General features: G+C 62.6%; 5 non-coding genes across 5 annotated transcripts; all 5 read left to right on the top strand.

The window, feature by feature from the left end:
• Nucleotides 1–2,472: 2,472 nt before the first annotated feature.
• On the top strand, nt 2,473–2,591 carry LOC142853271 (5S ribosomal RNA). The gene has a single exon (XR_012911189.1). It is a non-coding gene; the product is annotated as a 5S ribosomal RNA (ribosomal RNA).
• A 2,756-nt stretch (nt 2,592–5,347) lies between these two features.
• LOC142853270 (5S ribosomal RNA) lies at nt 5,348–5,466 on the top strand. The gene has a single exon (XR_012911188.1). It is a non-coding gene; the product is annotated as a 5S ribosomal RNA (ribosomal RNA).
• A 2,764-nt stretch (nt 5,467–8,230) lies between these two features.
• On the top strand, nt 8,231–8,349 carry LOC142853269 (5S ribosomal RNA). Its single transcript, XR_012911187.1, has one exon. It is a non-coding gene; the product is annotated as a 5S ribosomal RNA (ribosomal RNA).
• Nucleotides 8,350–11,121: 2,772 nt separating this feature from the next.
• Nucleotides 11,122–11,240, top strand: LOC142853268 (5S ribosomal RNA). Its single transcript, XR_012911186.1, has one exon. It is a non-coding gene; the product is annotated as a 5S ribosomal RNA (ribosomal RNA).
• A 2,785-nt stretch (nt 11,241–14,025) lies between these two features.
• On the top strand, nt 14,026–14,144 carry LOC142853267 (5S ribosomal RNA). Its single transcript, XR_012911185.1, has one exon. It is a non-coding gene; the product is annotated as a 5S ribosomal RNA (ribosomal RNA).
• Nucleotides 14,145–15,408: the final 1,264 nt, after the last annotated feature.

The following is a 15,408-nucleotide window of genomic DNA, read 5'->3' as shown; positions in this document are numbered from 1 at the left end:
CTTGGGAGCCGCGGCGAGGGGCGAAGGGCGAGGGCCAAGGGCCTAGGTGCGCCTGGCATCGCAGCCCCGCACAGCACAACACTGTGTATGTGTTCAGGAAGAGATCGCCTCGCCCCCTCCACGCAATGCACCCGGTGGATGCGGTCTAAGAGCAAGCAGGCTCCACCCACCCACTCCCGGGGATGGGGTGTGCGCCCACCTGCGTGCCTGTGTGCCTGCTTGCCTGTGTGTAATGTGCAATGTGCGTGCTTGTGTGAGAAGCCCCATGTGGGTGCACGTGTGTTCGTGTAGGCCACAATAGGCGCCTTTGTGTTTGTGTGTGTGTTGTGCGTGCATGCTTGTGAGTGCGCACGTGTGTCTGGGGTTTTGCCTGCTTTTGTCTCTGCCTGCTCGGGAGTGTGTGCATTTTTGCATGATTGTGTGTGTGTGTGTGTGCTGTGCGTGCGTACTTGTGTGGATGTGCGTCTGGGTGTCCACCTGCTTGCGTGTCAGTCTGTAGGCTCCGATCGCGTGCTTGCGTACACGCGTGCTTGAGTGTGTTTCTGCATGCGCGAGCGTGTGAGTACGCTTGTGTGCAGGCCCGAGTGCCTACGGGCATGCGCGCGTGCATGAGGGGAAGCGCCCACGCACTGGTGCCCTCTAGGGCTCGCTCGGCTGGTGGGCTTGTCCCCGGTGGGATGGGATGCCAGGTATCAACAGTTGGTTGCCTCCTGAACCCAACCTGAGAGGCCAAGGCCTGGGCTCAGGGATGGAATCTGTGAGGTGGAGGCCAACCACCGAGGTCCAAGATGGGCATGGAGTCAAGAAGCTGGACGCTCAGGCGCTGTTCCACTAAGCCCTACGGTGGAACTCCCTATCTATCTATCTATCTATCTATCTATCTATCTATCTATCTATCTATCTACCCAGAGCCAAGCCGAGAGAGAGAGGTCTGTGCTGTGCTGAGCTGTGCGGTGGATTTCAGATGCCAGCCGACAGCATCCTTATAACAGTCCAGGCTCAGGAAGGTCCTGCTCAGCCCCAGAGGTGGGTGCAGAAGGAACAGACTTGCCTTCTTGAGTCTTCCTTGATGGTGGGGGATGCCGGGTGGCCCGGTGGAAATAAGGATACATAGCCCAAGAGAGTTGCGGCCGGGACCTGCCCCCGCCCCCACCGTCCAGGAGCAGAGAGCGCCAAGACCCAAGTTCCAAGTTCCAAGTTCCCTCGGCCCCACCGGTCGGCCCAGGAGCATCTTCCACGCTGGACAGCCTGCCTTTCTCTCTTCTCCCCGACGCGCAGGGCGGGCGTGCGGCCCACTTCACGACGAGGCACCTTCAATGGGGGACTGGATGGCCCCGCTGGCTGGCGATAGGGGATAGGGGTGGGACTGGGGGTGGGGGTGGACATGGGGCAGAACTGGAATCTTGGGAGCTGGCATTCCAAGTTCCAAAGAGAGAACCAAGGTTTCTCAGAACGGCGAGAAAGCACAGGCGGGCACAGGCACACAGTCTCTCTAACCCAATCCCAGGCTTTCTAGATTCTCCAGGAGGAGGGGGTTACTCTGGGGAGCCGAGGAAGAGGAGCAGGAGCAGGAGCAGGAGCAGGAGGGAAGGGCAGGTAGAAGAAGAGGTGGAGGAGGAGGAGCATTAGGAGGAAACTACAGTTCCCCAATGATGAGAGACTAGCGCCTAGCCACTACCAGACCCGTCGAGGCACCTCCGTAGGTAGGGCACCAGCAAGACAGTGTCTACCCCTGTCTGGAAGGATGCCCCAAGCGATCCAACCGCTTTGCCTGAGCCTATCTGGGCACCTCCCCCGCGAACTCCTCATGCCACCCCATGCCACCCCACCCCAGTCTCACCCCAGCCCCACCATCACCCCTTGCCGGGCGCCGCCCATCTCCCCGGACCCAACCCCCATGCTTCCACCAGTGGCCCGCGGGACGACAGAGGCAAGGAGCTGGCTGGCTACCTGGCAACAGTCCCCAGGTGGAGGGAGAGTCGGGGTCCAAAGCCGACCCCTGCCCTGGAAAGCCCTGAGGCCCTGTCAAAGCCGACACCCGTGGATTCCCCACCGAAGGAGGCTGAGGGCGGGCAAGGGAGGAGCCAGCTTGCGGGCCAACAAACCTGCCAGGGGCACGGTTGGGGCGCGGTGAGGGTGCCCGATGAGGAACGGGAGACAAGGTCGGTAGGTAGGGCTGCCTGGCGACTGCTGCTGGCCCTGGAGCCCGGCTCCGGGTCGGGGCAGAGGGCGGCCTAGCTGGCAGGCTGTCTGGCGGGCGGGGAGGGGATCGTCCGTCCGCCCGCCCGCCCGCCCGTCCGTCCGTCCTTCCGGACTCGGACTCCGGAGGGCGTGGGGGCGTGGGGGCGGGCTGGCGTGCAGGAGCGCAGGCAGGCCAGTGTTACAGCAGCAGCAGCAGCAGCAGCAGCAGCAGCAGCAGCAGCAGCAGCAGCAGCAGCAGGCTCTTGGGGCACGACAGCGACACACGCCTCCGTCTACGGCCATACCACCCTGAACGCGCCCGATCTCGTCTGATCTCGGAAGCTAAGCAGGGTCGGGCCTGGTTAGTACTTGGATGGGAGACCGCCTGGGAATACCGGGTGCTGTAGGCTTTTTGTCTTCCTTTTCTCTTTCGGCCCCTTTTGGCCTTCGCGACCGCGGGCCGAGGGCCAGCCCGGACCAGGCAAGACACCACCAGGACAATCCGCACCCCGGAAAGACGGCGCACCTCTCACAAGGTTCCAAATCCACCCACCGCTCAGAGCCCTCAGGCACGCAGGAAACCCACCCACGAGGGGAAACACCCGAGTGGGGAAGGAAATGACAGGACCACTGAAGGAAATTAAGACTAACTCGCTGCGCGGGGTGGGTGTCACGGGTGGAAGCTGGACGGCCACCGGCATGCCCTTGGGAGCCGCGGCGAGGGGCGAAGGGCGAGGGCCAAGGGCCTAGGTGCGCCTGGCATCGCAGCCCCGCACAGCACAACACTGTGTATGTGTTCAGGAAGAGATCGCCTCGCCCCCTCCACGCAATGCACCCGGTGGATGCGGTCTAAGAGCAAGCAGGCTCCACCCACCCACTCCCGGGGATGGGGTGTGCGCCCACCTGCGTGCCTGTGTGCCTGCTTGCCTGTGTGTAATGTGCAATGTGCGTGCTTGTGTGAGAAGCCCCATGTGGGTGCACGTGTGTTCGTGTAGGCCACAATAGGCGCCTTTGTGTTTGTGTGTGTGTTGTGCGTGCATGCTTGTGAGTGCGCACGTGTGTCTGGGGTTTTGCCTGCTTTTGTCTCTGCCTGCTCGGGAGTGTGTGCATTTTTGCATGATTGTGTGTGTGTGTGTGTGCTGTGCGTGCGTACTTGTGTGGATGTGCGTCTGGGTGTCCACCTGCTTGCGTGTCAGTCTGTAGGCTCCGATCGCGTGCTTGCGTACACGCGTGCTTGAGTGTGTTTCTGCATGCGCGAGCGTGTGAGTACGCTTGTGTGCAGGCCCGAGTGCCTACGGGCATGCGCGCGTGCATGAGGGGAAGCGCCCACGCACTGGTGCCCTCTAGGGCTCGCTCGGCTGGTGGGCTTGTCCCCGGTGGGATGGGATGCCAGGTATCAACAGTTGGTTGCCTTCTGAACCCAACCTGAGAGGCCAAGGCCTGGGCTCAGGGATGGAATCTGTGAGGTGGAGGCCAACCACCGAGGTCCAAGATGGGCATGGAGTCAAGAAGCTGGACGCTCAGGCGCTGTTCCACTAAGCCCTACGGTGGAACTCCCTATCTATCTATCTATCTATCTATCTATCTATCTATCTATCTATCTACCCAGAGCCAAGCCGAGAGAGAGAGGTCTGTGCTGTGCTGAGCTGTGCGGTGGATTTCAGATGCCAGCCGACAGCATCCTTATAACAGTCCAGGCTCAGGAAGGTCCTGCTCAGCCCCAGAGGTGGGTGCAGAAGGAACAGACTTGCCTTCTTGAGTCTTCCTTGATGGTGGGGGATGCCGGGTGGCCCGGTGGAAATAAGGATACATAGCCCAAGAGAGTTGCGGCCGGGACCTGCCCCCGCCCCCACCGTCCAGGAGCAGAGAGCGCCAAGACCCAAGTTCCAAGTTCCAAGTTCCCTCGGCCCCACCGGTCGGCCCAGGAGCATCTTCCACGCTGGACAGCCTGCCTTTCTCTCTTCTCCCCGACGCGCAGGGCGGGCGTGCGGCCCACTTCACGACGAGGCACCTTCAATGGGGGACTGGATGGCCCCGCTGGCTGGCGATAGGGGATAGGGGTGGGACTGGGGGTGGGGGTGGACATGGGGCAGAACTGGAATCTTGGGAGCTGGCATTCCAAGTTCCAAAGAGAGAACCAAGGTTTCTCAGAACGGCGAGAAAGCACAGGCGGGCACAGGCACACAGTCTCTCTAACCCAATCCCAGGCTTTCTAGATTCTCCAGGAGGAGGGGGTTACTCTGGGGAGCCGAGGAAGAGGAGCAGGAGCAGGAGCAGGAGCAGGAGGGAAGGGCAGGTAGAAGAAGAGGTGGAGGAGGAGGAGCATTAGGAGGAAACTACAGTTCCCCAATGATGAGAGACTAGCGCCTAGCCACTACCAGACCCGTCGAGGCACCTCCGTAGGTAGGGCACCAGCAAGACAGTGTCTACCCCTGTCTGGAAGGATGCCCCAAGCGATCCAACCGCTTTGCCTGAGCCTATCTGGGCACCTCCCCCGCGAACTCCTCATGCCACCCCATGCCACCCCACCCCAGTCTCACCCCAGCCCCACCATCACCCCTTGCCGGGCGCCGCCCATCTCCCCGGACCCAACCCCCATGCTTCCACCAGTGGCCCGCGGGACGACAGAGGCAAGGAGCTGGCTGGCTACCTGGCAACAGTCCCCAGGTGGAGGGAGAGTCGGGGTCCAAAGCCGACCCCTGCCCTGGAAAGCCCTGAGGCCCTGTCAAAGCCGACACCCGTGGATTCCCCACCGAAGGAGGCTGAGGGCGGGCAAGGGAGGAGCCAGCTTGCGGGCCAACAAACCTGCCAGGGGCACGGTTGGGGCGCGGTGAGGGTGCCCGATGAGGAACGGGAGACAAGGTCGGTAGGTAGGGCTGCCTGGCGACTGCTGCTGGCCCTGGAGCCCGGCTCCGGGTCGGGGCAGAGGGCGGCCTAGCTGGCAGGCTGTCTGGCGGGCGGGGAGGGGATCGTCCGTCCGCCCGCCCGCCCGCCCGTCCGTCCGTCCTTCCGGACTCGGACTCCGGAGGGCGTGGGGGCGTGGGGGCGGGCTGGCGTGCAGGAGCGCAGGCAGGCCAGTGTTACAGCAGCAGCAGCAGCAGCAGCAGCAGCAGCAGCAGCAGCAGCAGCAGCAGGCTCTTGGGGCACGACAGCGACACACGCCTCCGTCTACGGCCATACCACCCTGAACGCGCCCGATCTCGTCTGATCTCGGAAGCTAAGCAGGGTCGGGCCTGGTTAGTACTTGGATGGGAGACCGCCTGGGAATACCGGGTGCTGTAGGCTTTTTGTCTTCCTTTTCTCTTTCGGCCCCTTTTGGCCTTCGCGACCGCGGGCCGAGGGCCAGCCCGGACGAGGCAGGACACCACCAGGACAATCCGCACCCCGGAAAGACGGCGCACCTCTCACAAGGTTCCAAATCCACCCACCGCTCAGAGTCCTCAGGCACGCAGGAAACCCACCCACGAGGGGAAACACCCGAGTGGGGAAGGAAATGACAGGACCACTGAAGGAAATTAAGACTAACTCGCTGCGCGGGGTGGGTGTCACGGGTGGAAGCTGGACGGCCACCGGCATGCCCTTGGGAGCCGCGGCGAGGGGCGAAGGGCGAGGGCCAAGGGCCTAGGTGCGCCTGGCATCGCAGCCCCGCACAGCACAACACTGTGTATGTGTTCAGGAAGAGATCGCCTCGCCCCCTCCACGCAATGCACCCGGTGGATGCGGTCTAAGAGCAAGCAGGCTCCACCCACCCACTCCCGGGGATGGGGTGTGCGCCCACCTGCGTGCCTGTGTGCCTGCTTGCCTGTGTGTAATGTGCAATGTGCGTGCTTGTGTGAGAAGCCCCATGTGGGTGCACGTGTGTTCGTGTAGGCCACAATAGGCGCCTTTGTGTTTGTGTGTGTGTTGTGCGTGCATGCTTGTGAGTGCGCACGTGTGTCTGGGGTTTTGCCTGCTTTTGTCTCTGCCTGCTCGGGAGTGTGTGCATTTTTGCATGATTGTGTGTGTGTGTGTGTGCTGTGCGTGCGTACTTGTGTGGATGTGCGTCTGGGTGTCCACCTGCTTGCGTGTCAGTCTGTAGGCTCCGATCGCGTGCTTGCGTACACGCGTGCTTGAGTGTGTTTCTGCATGCGCGAGCGTGTGAGTACGCTTGTGTGCAGGCCCGAGTGCCTACGGGCATGCGCGCGTGCATGAGGGGAAGCGCCCACGCACTGGTGCCCTCTAGGGCTCGCTCGGCTGGTGGGCTTGTCCCCGGTGGGATGGGATGCCAGGTATCAACAGTTGGTTGCCTCCTGAACCCAACCTGAGAGGCCAAGGCCTGGGCTCAGGGATGGAATCTGTGAGGTGGAGGCCAACCACCGAGGTCCAAGATGGGCATGGAGTCAAGAAGCTGGACGCTCAGGCGCTGTTCCACTAAGCCCTACGGTGGAACTCCCTATCTATCTATCTATCTATCTATCTATCTATCTATCTATCTACCCAGAGCCAAGCCGAGAGAGAGAGGTCTGTGCTGTGCTGAGCTGTGCGGTGGATTTCAGATGCCAGCCGACAGCATCCTTATAACAGTCCAGGCTCAGGAAGGTCCTGCTCAGCCCCAGAGGTGGGTGCAGAAGGAACAGACTTGCCTTCTTGAGTCTTCCTTGATGGTGGGGGATGCCGGGTGGCCCGGTGGAAATAAGGATACATAGCCCAAGAGAGTTGCGGCCGGGACCTGCCCCCGCCCCCACCGTCCAGGAGCAGAGAGCGCCAAGACCCAAGTTCCAAGTTCCAAGTTCCCTCGGCCCCACCGGTCGGCCCAGGAGCATCTTCCACGCTGGACAGCCTGCCTTTCTCTCTTCTCCCCGACGCGCAGGGCGGGCGTGCGGCCCACTTCACGACGAGGCACCTTCAATGGGGGACTGGATGGCCCCGCTGGCTGGCGATAGGGGATAGGGGTGGGACTGGGGGTGGGGGTGGACATGGGGCAGAACTGGAATCTTGGGAGCTGGCATTCCAAGTTCCAAAGAGAGAACCAAGGTTTCTCAGAACGGCGAGAAAGCACAGGCGGGCACAGGCACACAGTCTCTCTAACCCAATCCCAGGCTTTCTAGATTCTCCAGGAGGAGGGGGTTACTCTGGGGAGCCGAGGAAGAGGAGCAGGAGCAGGAGCAGGAGCAGGAGGGAAGGGCAGGTAGAAGAAGAGGTGGAGGAGGAGGAGCATTAGGAGGAAACTACAGTTCCCCAATGATGAGAGACTAGCGCCTAGCCACTACCAGACCCGTCGAGGCACCTCCGTAGGTAGGGCACCAGCAAGACAGTGTCTACCCCTGTCTGGAAGGATGCCCCAAGCGATCCAACCGCTTTGCCTGAGCCTATCTGGGCACCTCCCCCGCGAACTCCTCATGCCACCCCATGCCACCCCACCCCAGTCTCACCCCAGCCCCACCATCACCCCTTGCCGGGCGCCGCCCATCTCCCCGGACCCAACCCCCATGCTTCCACCAGTGGCCCGCGGGACGACAGAGGCAAGGAGCTGGCTGGCTACCTGGCAACAGTCCCCAGGTGGAGGGAGAGTCGGGGTCCAAAGCCGACCCCTGCCCTGGAAAGCCCTGAGGCCCTGTCAAAGCCGACACCCGTGGATTCCCCACCGAAGGAGGCTGAGGGCGGGCAAGGGAGGAGCCAGCTTGCGGGCCAACAAACCTGCCAGGGGCACGGTTGGGGCGCGGTGAGGGTGCCCGATGAGGAACGGGAGACAAGGTCGGTAGGTAGGGCTGCCTGGCGACTGCTGCTGGCCCTGGAGCCCGGCTCCGGGTCGGGGCAGAGGGCGGCCTAGCTGGCAGGCTGTCTGGCGGGCGGGGAGGGGATCGTCCGTCCGCCCGCCCGCCCGCCCGTCCGTCCGTCCTTCCGGACTCGGACTCCGGAGGGCGTGGGGGCGTGGGGGCGGGCTGGCGTGCAGGAGCGCAGGCAGGCCAGTGTTACAGCAGCAGCAGCAGCAGCAGCAGCAGCAGCAGCAGCAGCAGCAGCAGCAGCAGCAGCAGCAGGCTCTTGGGGCACGACAGCGACACACGCCTCCGTCTACGGCCATACCACCCTGAACGCGCCCGATCTCGTCTGATCTCGGAAGCTAAGCAGGGTCGGGCCTGGTTAGTACTTGGATGGGAGACCGCCTGGGAATACCGGGTGCTGTAGGCTTTTTGTCTTCCTTTTCTCTTTCGGCCCCTTTTGGCCTTCGCGACCGCGGGCCGAGGGCCAGCCCGGACCAGGCAAGACACCACCAGGACAATCCGCACCCCGGAAAGACGGCGCACCTCTCACAAGGTTCCAAATCCACCCACCGCTCAGAGCCCTCAGGCACGCAGGAAACCCACCCACGAGGGGAAACACCCGAGTGGGGAAGGAAATGACAGGACCACTGAAGGAAATTAAGACTAACTCGCTGCGCGGGGTGGGTGTCACGGGTGGAAGCTGGACGGCCACCGGCATGCCCTTGGGAGCCGCGGCGAGGGGCGAAGGGCGAGGGCCAAGGGCCTAGGTGCGCCTGGCATCGCAGCCCCGCACAGCACAACACTGTGTATGTGTTCAGGAAGAGATCGCCTCGCCCCCTCCACGCAATGCACCCGGTGGATGCGGTCTAAGAGCAAGCAGGCTCCACCCACCCACTCCCGGGGATGGGGTGTGCGCCCACCTGCGTGCCTGTGTGCCTGCTTGCCTGTGTGTAATGTGCAATGTGCGTGCTTGTGTGAGAAGCCCCATGTGGGTGCACGTGTGTTCGTGTAGGCCACAATAGGCGCCTTTGTGTTTGTGTGTGTGTTGTGCGTGCATGCTTGTGAGTGCGCACGTGTGTCTGGGGTTTTGCCTGCTTTTGTCTCTGCCTGCTCGGGAGTGTGTGCATTTTTGCATGATTGTGTGTGTGTGTGTGTGCTGTGCGTGCGTACTTGTGTGGATGTGCGTCTGGGTGTCCACCTGCTTGCGTGTCAGTCTGTAGGCTCCGATCGCGTGCTTGCGTACACGCGTGCTTGAGTGTGTTTCTGCATGCGCGAGCGTGTGAGTACGCTTGTGTGCAGGCCCGAGTGCCTACGGGCATGCGCGCGTGCATGAGGGGAAGCGCCCACGCACTGGTGCCCTCTAGGGCTCGCTCGGCTGGTGGGCTTGTCCCCGGTGGGATGGGATGCCAGGTATCAACAGTTGGTTGCCTTCTGAACCCAACCTGAGAGGCCAAGGCCTGGGCTCAGGGATGGAATCTGTGAGGTGGAGGCCAACCACCGAGGTCCAAGATGGGCATGGAGTCAAGAAGCTGGACGCTCAGGCGCTGTTCCACTAAGCCCTACGGTGGAACTCCCTATCTATCTATCTATCTATCTATCTATCTATCTATCTATCTATCTACCCAGAGCCAAGCCGAGAGAGAGAGGTCTGTGCTGTGCTGAGCTGTGCGGTGGATTTCAGATGCCAGCCGACAGCATCCTTATAACAGTCCAGGCTCAGGAAGGTCCTGCTCAGCCCCAGAGGTGGGTGCAGAAGGAACAGACTTGCCTTCTTGAGTCTTCCTTGATGGTGGGGGATGCCGGGTGGCCCGGTGGAAATAAGGATACATAGCCCAAGAGAGTTGCGGCCGGGACCTGCCCCCGCCCCCACCGTCCAGGAGCAGAGAGCGCCAAGACCCAAGTTCCAAGTTCCAAGTTCCCTCGGCCCCACCGGTCGGCCCAGGAGCATCTTCCACGCTGGACAGCCTGCCTTTCTCTCTTCTCCCCGACGCGCAGGGCGGGCGTGCGGCCCACTTCACGACGAGGCACCTTCAATGGGGGACTGGATGGCCCCGCTGGCTGGCGATAGGGGATAGGGGTGGGACTGGGGGTGGGGGTGGACATGGGGCAGAACTGGAATCTTGGGAGCTGGCATTCCAAGTTCCAAAGAGAGAACCAAGGTTTCTCAGAACGGCGAGAAAGCACAGGCGGGCACAGGCACACAGTCTCTCTAACCCAATCCCAGGCTTTCTAGATTCTCCAGGAGGAGGGGGTTACTCTGGGGAGCCGAGGAAGAGGAGCAGGAGCAGGAGCAGGAGCAGGAGGGAAGGGCAGGTAGAAGAAGAGGTGGAGGAGGAGGAGCATTAGGAGGAAACTACAGTTCCCCAATGATGAGAGACTAGCGCCTAGCCACTACCAGACCCGTCGAGGCACCTCCGTAGGTAGGGCACCAGCAAGACAGTGTCTACCCCTGTCTGGAAGGATGCCCCAAGCGATCCAACCGCTTTGCCTGAGCCTATCTGGGCACCTCCCCCGCGAACTCCTCATGCCACCCCATGCCACCCCCACCCCAGTCTCACCCCAGCCCCACCATCACCCCTTGCCGGGCGCCGCCCATCTCCCCGGACCCAACCCCCATGCTTCCACCAGTGGCCCGCGGGACGACAGAGGCAAGGAGCTGGCTGGCTACCTGGCAACAGTCCCCAGGTGGAGGGAGAGTCGGGGTCCAAAGACGACCCCTGCCCTGGAAAGCCCTGAGGCCCTGTCAAAGCCGACACCCGTGGATTCCCCACCGAAGGAGGCTGAGGGCGGGCAAGGGAGGAGCCAGCTTGCGGGCCAACAAACCTGCCAGGGGCACGGTTGGGGCGCGGTGAGGGTGCCCGATGAGGAACGGGAGACAAGGTCGGTAGGTAGGGCTGCCTGGCGACTGCTGCTGGCCCTGGAGCCCGGCTCCGGGTCGGGGCAGAGGGCGGCCTAGCTGGCAGGCTGTCTGGCGGGCGGGGAGGGGATCGTCCGTCCGCCCGCCCGCCCGCCCGTCCGTCCGTCCTTCCGGACTCGGACTCCGGAGGGCGTGGGGGCGTGGGGGCGGGCTGGCGTGCAGGAGCGCAGGCAGGCCAGTGTTACAGCAGCAGCAGCAGCAGCAGCAGCAGCAGCAGCAGCAGCAGCAGCAGCAGCAGCAGCAGCAGCAGGCTCTTGGGGCACGACAGCGACACACGCCTCCGTCTACGGCCATACCACCCTGAACGCGCCCGATCTCGTCTGATCTCGGAAGCTAAGCAGGGTCGGGCCTGGTTAGTACTTGGATGGGAGACCGCCTGGGAATACCGGGTGCTGTAGGCTTTTTGTCTTCCTTTTCTCTTTCGGCCCCTTTTGGCCTTCGCGACCGCGGGCCGAGGGCCAGCCCGGACCAGGCAGGACACCACCAGGACAATCCGCACCCCGGAAAGACGGCGCACCTCTCACAAGGTTCCAAATCCACCCACCGCTCAGAGCCCTCAGGCACGCAGGAAACCCACCCACGAGGGGAAACACCCGAGTGGGGAAGGAAATGACAGGACCACTGAAGGAAATTAAGACTAACTCGCTGCGCGGGGTGGGTGTCACCGGTGGAAGCTGGACGGCCACCGGCATGCCCTTGGGAGCCGCGGCGAGGGGCGAAGGGCGAGGGCCAAGGGCCTAGGTGCGCCTGGCATCGCAGCCCCGCACAGCACAACACTGTGTATGTGTTCAGGAAGAGATCGCCTCGCCCCCTCCACGCAATGCACCCGGTGGATGCGGTCTAAGAGCAAGCAGGCTCCACCCACCCACTCCCGGGGATGGGGTGTGCGCCCACCTGCGTGCCTGTGTGCCTGCTTGCCTGTGTGTAATGTGCAATGTGCGTGCTTGTGTGAGAAGCCCCATGTGGGTGCACGTGTGTTCGTGTAGGCCACAATAGGCGCCTTTGTGTTTGTGTGTGTGTTGTGCGTGCATGCTTGTGAGTGCGCACGTGTGTCTGGGGTTTTGCCTGCTTTTGTCTCTGCCTGCTCGGGAGTGTGTGCATTTTTGCATGATTGTGTGTGTGTGTGTGTGCTGTGCGTGCGTACTTGTGTGGATGTGCGTCTGGGTGTCCACCTGCTTGCGTGTCAGTCTGTAGGCTCCGATCGCGTGCTTGCGTACACGCGTGCTTGAGTGTGTTTCTGCATGCGCGAGCGTGTGAGTACGCTTGTGTGCAGGCCCGAGTGCCTACGGGCATGCGCGCGTGCATGAGGGGAAGCGCCCACGCACTGGTGCCCTCTAGGGCTCGCTCGGCTGGTGGGCTTGTCCCCGGTGGGATGGGATGCCAGGTATCAACAGTTGGTTGCCTTCTGAACCCAACCTGAGAGGCCAAGGCCTGGGCTCAGGGATGGAATCTGTGAGGTGGAGGCCAACCACCGAGGTCCAAGATGGGCATGGAGTCAAGAAGCTGGACGCTCAGGCGCTGTTCCACTAAGCCCTACGGTGGAACTCCCTATCTATCTATCTATCTATCTATCTATCTATCTATCTATCTATCTATCTATCTACCCAGAGCCAAGCCGAGAGAGAGAGGTCTGTGCTGTGCTGAGCTGTGCGGTGGATTTCAGATGCCAGCCGACAGCATCCTTATAACAGTCCAGGCTCAGGAAGGTCCTGCTCAGCCCCAGAGGTGGGTGCAGAAGGAACAGACTTGCCTTCTTGAGTCTTCCTTGATGGTGGGGGATGCCGGGTGGCCCGGTGGAAATAAGGATACATAGCCCAAGAGAGTTGCGGCCGGGACCTGCCCCCGCCCCCACCGTCCAGGAGCAGAGAGCGCCAAGACCCAAGTTCCAAGTTCCAAGTTCCCTCGGCCCCACCGGTCGGCCCAGGAGCATCTTCCACGCTGGACAGCCTGCCTTTCTCTCTTCTCCCCGACGCGCAGGGCGGGCGTGCGGCCCACTTCACGACGAGGCACCTTCAATGGGGGACTGGATGGCCCCGCTGGCTGGCGATAGGGGATAGGGGTGGGACTGGGGGTGGGGGTGGACATGGGGCAGAACTGGAATCTTGGGAGCTGGCATTCCAAGTTCCAAAGAGAGAACCAAGGTTTCTCAGAACGGCGAGAAAGCACAGGCGGGCACAGGCACACAGTCTCTCTAACCCAATCCCAGGCTTTCTAGATTCTCCAGGAGGAGGGGGTTACTCTGGGGAGCCGAGGAAGAGGAGCAGGAGCAGGAGCAGGAGCAGGAGGGAAGGGCAGGTAGAAGAAGAGGTGGAGGAGGAGGAGCATTAGGAGGAAACTACAGTTCCCCAATGATGAGAGACTAGCGCCTAGCCACTACCAGACCCGTCGAGGCACCTCCGTAGGTAGGGCACCAGCAAGACAGTGTCTACCCCTGTCTGGAAGGATGCCCCAAGCGATCCAACCGCTTTGCCTGAGCCTATCTGGGCACCTCCCCCGCGAACTCCTCATGCCACCCCATGCCACCCCACCCCAGTCTCACCCCAGCCCCACCATCACCCCTTGCCGGGCGCCGCCCATCTCCCCGGACCCAACCCCCATGCTTCCACCAGTGGCCCGCGGGACGACAGAGGCAAGGAGCTGGCTGGCTACCTGGCAACAGTCCCCAGGTGGAGGGAGAGTCGGGGTCCAAAGCCGACCCCTGCCCTGGAAAGCCCTGAGGCCCTGTCAAAGCCGACACCCGTGGATTCCCCACCGAAGGAGGCTGAGGGCGGGCAAGGGAGGAGCCAGCTTGCGGGCCAACAAACCTGCCAGGGGCACGGTTGGGGCGCGGTGAGGGTGCCCGATGAGGAACGGGAGACAAGGTCGGTAGGTAGGGCTGCCTGGCGACTGCTGCTGGCCCTGGAGCCCGGCTCCGGGTCGGGGCAGAGGGCGGCCTAGCTGGCAGGCTGTCTGGCGGGCGGGGAGGGGATCGTCCGTCCGCCCGCCCGCCCGCCCGTCCGTCCGTCCTTCCGGACTCGGACTCCGGAGGGCGTGGGGGCGTGGGGGCGGGCTGGCGTGCAGGAGCGCAGGCAGGCCAGTGTTACAGCAGCAGCAGCAGCAGCAGCAGCAGCAGCAGCAGCAGCAGCAGCAGCAGCAGCAGCAGCAGCAGCAGCAGGCTCTTGGGGCACGACAGCGACACACGCCTCCGTCTACGGCCATACCACCCTGAACGCGCCCGATCTCGTCTGATCTCGGAAGCTAAGCAGGGTCGGGCCTGGTTAGTACTTGGATGGGAGACCGCCTGGGAATACCGGGTGCTGTAGGCTTTTTGTCTTCCTTTTCTCTTTCGGCCCCTTTTGGCCTTCGCGACCGCGGGCCGAGGGCCAGCCCGGACCAGGCAGGACACCACCAGGACAATCCGCACCCCGGAAAGACGGCGCACCTCTCACAAGGTTCCAAATCCACCCACCGCTCAGAGCCCTCAGGCACGCAGGAAACCCACCCACGAGGGGAAACACCCGAGTGGGGAAGGAAATGACAGGACCACTGAAGGAAATTAAGACTAACTCGCTGCGCGGGGTGGGTGTCACCGGTGGAAGCTGGACGGCCACCGGCATGCCCTTGGGAGCCGCGGCGAGGGGCGAAGGGCGAGGGCCAAGGGCCTAGGTGCGCCTGGCATCGCAGCCCCGCACAGCACAACACTGTGTATGTGTTCAGGAAGAGATCGCCTCGCCCCCTCCACGCAATGCACCCGGTGGATGCGGTCTAAGAGCAAGCAGGCTCCACCCACCCACTCCCGGGGATGGGGTGTGCGCCCACCTGCGTGCCTGTGTGCCTGCTTGCCTGTGTGTAATGTGCAATGTGCGTGCTTGTGTGAGAAGCCCCATGTGGGTGCACGTGTGTTCGTGTAGGCCACAATAGGCGCCTTTGTGTTTGTGTGTGTGTTGTGCGTGCATGCTTGTGAGTGCGCACGTGTGTCTGGGGTTTTGCCTGCTTTTGTCTCTGCCTGCTCGGGAGTGTGTGCATTTTTGCATGATTGTGTGTGTGTGTGTGTGCTGTGCGTGCGTACTTGTGTGGATGTGCGTCTGGGTGTCCACCTGCTTGCGTGTCAGTCTGTAGGCTCCGATCGCGTGCTTGCGTACACGCGTGCTTGAGTGTGTTTCTGCATGCGCGAGCGTGTGAGTACGCTTGTGTGCAGGCCCGAGTGCCTACGGGCATGCGCGCGTGCATGAGGGGAAGCGCCCACGCACTGGTGCCCTCTAGGGCTCGCTCGGCTGGTGGGCTTGTCCCCGGTGGGATGGGATGCCAGGTATCAACAGTTGGTTGCCTTCTGAACCCAACCTGAGAGGCCAAGGCCTGGGCTCAGGGATGGAATCTGTGAGGTGGAGGCCAACCACCGAGGTCCAAGATGGGCATGGAGTCAAGAAGCTGGACGCTCAGGCGCTGTTCCACTAAGCCCTACGGTGGAACTCCCTATCTATCTATCTATCTATCTATCTATCTATCTATCTATCTACCCAGAGCCAAGCCGAGAGAGAGAGGTCTGTGCTGTGCTGAGCTGTGCGGTGGATTTCAGATGCCAGCCGACAG

Source organism: Microtus pennsylvanicus, chromosome 6, assembly GCF_037038515.1.
Source record: "Microtus pennsylvanicus isolate mMicPen1 chromosome 6, mMicPen1.hap1, whole genome shotgun sequence".
In the NCBI taxonomy this organism is placed as follows: domain Eukaryota; kingdom Metazoa; phylum Chordata; class Mammalia; order Rodentia; family Cricetidae; genus Microtus; species Microtus pennsylvanicus.
The sequence above is the reverse complement of the archived record's forward strand: the minus strand, read 5'-3'. Positions and strand labels throughout refer to the sequence as shown.